At 39.9% G+C, this 5,048-nt stretch overlaps 1 protein-coding gene across 1 annotated transcript in view; it reads right to left on the bottom strand.

Moving 5' to 3' along the window:
• The window catches only part of SPIN1 (spindlin 1), a 65,430-nt gene extending 60,505 nt beyond the window's left edge, over positions 1-4,925 (bottom strand). The window contains exon 1 of the mRNA XM_008640174.2: positions 4,658-4,925. The gene's annotated coding sequence lies outside the window, so the exon portion shown is untranslated. The remainder of the gene's footprint in view (positions 1-4,657) is intronic.
• Positions 4,926-5,048: the final 123 nt, after the last annotated feature.

Genomic DNA, 5,048 nt, shown 5'->3' on the forward strand with positions numbered 1-5,048 from the left:
AGACGGCCGGGCCCACGCCACAGCGCCCCCTGCAGCCGCGGGGCACTCATCACCCCCGCCCTGCCCGGAGCCAGCAGCGCCCCTGCCGGCCGTGAGCATAACTGCACTGAAGGGGAAAGCGCCTCAAGAGCGGGAGGAGACCGATAGCGGGTTTTCTGTTCTTGTTTGTTGGTGCTTGTTTGCCTTGTTATACATACACACACTAGTAAAAACCCGCTATTCCTTTTTTCCATATCTTTGCCTGAAAGCCCCTTAATTTCAAAGTTATAATAATTTGGAGGAGAGGGGGTCATATTTTCCACTGCAAGGTAGGCTCCTGCCTTCCTTAGCAGACACCTGTCTTTCAAACTGAGACATTACCAAATCACTGAAATCCACAGAACTACTCTCCACAGCACCTACTCTCATCAGTATTTGTAGGTGCAGAACTTGAATACCGTATTGGAATATTCCACAATAGCACTAAAAAAATCACACAAAAAAACGCCAACCAACTGAAAAAAAACCCCAACCAACTGAAAAAAAACCCCAAACCCAACCCAATCAAAGAGCTAATCAAGTCTTAGGGATCTATAAGTCTTATCAAAAATACTATAAATACATAAAAACATTTCAAGAACATCTCAACCAAGGTGCAGTAACTGCAAAAATTAAAATATGATTAGGTAACAGTTACAACTAGTAGACACCACATGTAATCACAACTCTTTCTATACATTTCATTTTGTGGAACTCTTACAGCAGTTAAGTTTCCAAGTCAGTCATTCCAGACCTCATGTAACATAGATTTACAGCAGTTTCACAACATACATTACAGGAAAGAAATAAAAAAATATAACCTGGATTTGTAGAACCATCCTCCACAACCTGAAAGCCAAATCCATTCACCTCCTGAATTCTGTATGTCATTAGCAAATTCACATTTTACTCAGTAACAGAAAGTTAACTTCAACCACCACATGGTGAAAGCAGTTAGACCAAATTAAATTATTTCACCATTGTTTGAAATGGATCAGTGACAAGGCCCCTTTGTCTCTAGAATCAACTGTTCATAGCTAAATACAAGCCAGGTAACTACACTGTTTTAAGGATCCCAATATGTATTCATGTCAGAGACGTAGTTGGAAGCAGTCTACACGCTCATAAGGCAAAGTCAGATTCCCTGTTCTTTTAAGGCAGGTGGCATGATGACATCTAGACAGCATCTGGACAGGCAGTGAGACACATCTTGATATACAGGAGATACTCATTAGGAGAACCAGTGTCAAGAAAGATCAGTATTCACCCTTCCATCATGAAATCACTGACCTCTGAAGAGCAGTAAGAGAAGGAACATGAGAAAAACAACAAACCAAAAAATTCTCTCACACTTGTCATGACTAACAAGCTATCTAACCACATAACAGGAAACAACTTTCTGTAAGAGCATTCTCTCTTTTGGTTCAGCTTCAATGAACAGTTTTCAAAGACGGTTTTCTAAACCAGTTTGTTGAATTCGTTTTAGTCACCTATGAAAATATATTCTCATGCCATACCATCAAGAAGTCAAGTTTGATCTTTCTACTACCTGGTGAAAGAAAGAAAATGAGACGAGAAACAAAACGGAATGATGAGAAGTTTGCAGCCAAAGGGTTCATTCTTAGGAAACAAACAAACAAAAGGTTAAAAAAACTGTGTTTTGCTTCAGTAAGCAGAATCCTTCTAAAAATATTTCATTTGTCAAACATTAAGCAAATCATGCATTACATTAACACACAGCTCTTGCATCAGCCAGAGGTTTACAGATCTGAACATGTCAAAGAGCGCAGCCTGGCAACAAATCGCAAAGATCTGATCGCAAAGATACTGGCTAAGAGGATGAAAGAATGCTCAGACTGGGAGAATATAAAATACTGAAGAATAAGAATGTACTAAAAGTGTTTATTACCTTTAGGACTGTATCCTCCTTGGTAATTTCATAAATATTTAGAACTACACTGAGTCATGATTTACTTAAAGATGCATTGAAAAGCATGACTGATTAAAAAAAAATAGTTAATTTCTAACTTCTTACAGCAAGCTGATCACTGAGACTATATTTCTTGGACTCTTCTTTTTCCTCAGTTTCATTTGCCAAACAGTTTTTGAAAAGAGGTTTTACTAGTATCAGGTTTTAATGTTGACTCCGGCGAGGGAAGACATGCAGACAATCAGTGTGATTGATAATGCAAGCTTCAGTTTATTGAAATTCAGACTTCGCTTTTATACACTCAAATATGCCTACTTGTCACTTCTCTATTGACGCTGGGTAAAAAGCTACATTTTGCACGTATTGCTAATGTTGCGATTTGGGAAATCAGGGTTCTTCCTCATCTCTCATGGCCAGTACATCTTGTCAGCACGTCCTGTTGTTTATCTATAACAGGATTGTCAAGAACACTGCGTTTGTGTCCTTGCCTTCTTTCTTTATTCTCATGATTTCTGTTCTCACGATTTCCTTTCTCTGCAGCTAGCAAGAGGCCTGCTGATTTCTGCAGTTAGCAAGAGGCCTGCTGATGTCAAGCTAAAAAGGTGTTTGCTTGTACAGCTCTTCCAGGGACCCATGTCCCTGATCCTCCAACCATTCCTCAACAATGCTTTTAATTTGGTTGAACACAGCCTAGCATAACTCACAATGGCAAAAACACTGCAGTGTCTTCACTTAGTGAAGATGCAGAGATTTAGCAAGTTCTTCAACTACACCTGCTCCGTTCGGGCTATGATGGCCCACAATACTGATTTTTGACTAAACACAACCAAGACAGAAATCTTCACAGTGTCATAGAAAAGAACATAATGACAAGCTAAAGTAAAGATGCTATAGATAAGAAACTTCACAAAGATGATGAAATAGAGACAAATTTTACAGCATAAAATTTAGCTCTAGCAACAGTACTGCAATGTCGGAGAGTTAAAAATGACTAATTTTAAGTTATCCATTATTTAAACAGATGTGCTGTGGATAGCTTATTTTTATTTTGTTTATTTTGCTCTTCAGCCTAAGAATTGGCGCAAGTATCCAAAGGCCTATTCTGAGGGAGGAGCTGCACACTTCAATGTATTTCACATTTTTAGTAGGTGAGCATAATTTCAAAATGCAGTAGTTATCACAATGAATGGCAAATTAACTATAACTGGTAAACTATTCTAGTTTAGAAAATATTGCCTTCAGACTGAAAAACGTAAAAAAAAAAAAGTAACTGACTGCTGCAGGAATCTACTGATGTATCAGGTTATAGACTTTTGCTTGGACTTTTCCATCTAGAAGTAACACAGTTGGCTCAGAAACCATGACGTAGATACACATTCCAAAATGATCTTGTAACTTGGATGACTTAAGTTTTATGTCGTTGTAAACTCCTTCTGCATATTATTTTCTCCATAATCAATATCTGCTAATCAATGCTTATTAATGAGGACAAAAAAAGTAGCAGAAAGAAGTATTAATATACAATATTTATTTCCCATATTTCTATCTCAGTAAAAGCTGCATGATTATGCCATTCCAATGCTTCCCCACGAGAAGCTTCTAAAGCAAAGTAGACAAAAGACGACATAGCTAGGACATTTGTTACTTAAGAGCAGTGCTCAAAAACCATGGCTATCCATGTGTATAAATAAAGACCATGTCTTTAAGTATGATCCTAGAAAAATGAAACATTTACTTCAAATTACAGTAACATATCTAGAAAGCAAATATACAGCATCATGTCTTCACACCTTCAGCATTCACCCTTAAGTTACAACCTAGAAATAACATCGTTCCATGGCAGATCACTTTAGATAAGCTCGAACTACATTCAAGTGCTTTGGTTTTACGTCACAAGCAGCAAAAAAATAAGCCATGTTTATCAAAGCCAGAAGGGGGTGCTCTGAATAACCGAGGCGGAGGGTACTGAGCATTTGCCTTACACTACTAAAGAGGTCAAAAGCATGCTGTCTTGTTTTCATTTGGGAGCTCACTCAACTTCACATTACCATGCCTTTTTTCCAAAAAAAAAAAAACCCCAACCAAATAAACAAACAGTAACAACAACAAAAAAAACCCAAAATAAAAAATCCGAAAGCACTCCTTTTAGGAAAAAGGAAATACTTCAATTTGTATTACTGTCATCACAAGGGCATATTAATCTGTGACACAAAGCTAGCAAAACAAAGACCTGACAAGTGTAAATTCCAGTTTTGTATTCCATGGTTTCCAAGCTGTTTAAGATACTACCAAGGAGATATATGAAACGCAAAAAAAGCCAAAAAGCCTATGCTACGGGTTTTACCTACACAATGCCTATTCTGACATAACTAGTTCAGATCTTCTCAATGGGATTGTGCAGAGTTGACCCCTTATACCGAATCATGTCCTGAAAGAAAAGGCCCCAGTTCATTTCCGCCAAGTGTAACACAGTATTTCATCTCAGCCAGCACTTTGGTGCATCAGCCTCCCCCCACCCAACACGAGAAAAAGATACGCACATTCCAATCAAGCCTTTCTCAGCGGGACTCACCCAGTTCCCCCCTCCTTCCCTCCCTTCCTCCCTCGCCCTAGGCCTTGCCAGGTTCCCAAATCACCTCTGATTTTAGGTTTCATTTTGTTGTAAATAGCAAAACGAAAGGAGAAAGCTTCCAAAGCGAGGATTCTTACCCTTGAAATCCCGCCATGCGCGCAAATAAGGAGGGTGAATTGTTTTTCCTTTCTTTTTTTTTTTTTTTTTTTGGACGGGAGATGAAGGGGGGGGGGAAGAAACAAAAGCCTACACGGAGGAGCGGCTAAGCAGCGGAGACTGAGGGAGAAGGCGGAGACCCTGGTGGAGGAGCAGGGCGAGCGTCAGCCATGTTGTGTGTGTGTGTGTGCCTGTATGAGTGTGTGTGTGTGTGTGTTGGTCCAGTATTTACAAACCTGCAGCTGCAGCAGCGCTTGGAGCCTGGGAGAGAGAGGGGAACGCAGGGAGGGAGAGGGAAGGGAGGAGGGAGGAAAGGAGAGAGGGAGGGGGGGAAAGCGGCACAGCAGACAAAGGATCGCAGCAACGCGGAGC

The sequence above is a fragment of the Corvus brachyrhynchos genome, unplaced genomic scaffold (assembly GCF_000691975.1).
Source record: "Corvus brachyrhynchos isolate BGI_N302 unplaced genomic scaffold, ASM69197v1 scaffold408, whole genome shotgun sequence".
In the NCBI taxonomy this organism is placed as follows: domain Eukaryota; kingdom Metazoa; phylum Chordata; class Aves; order Passeriformes; family Corvidae; genus Corvus; species Corvus brachyrhynchos.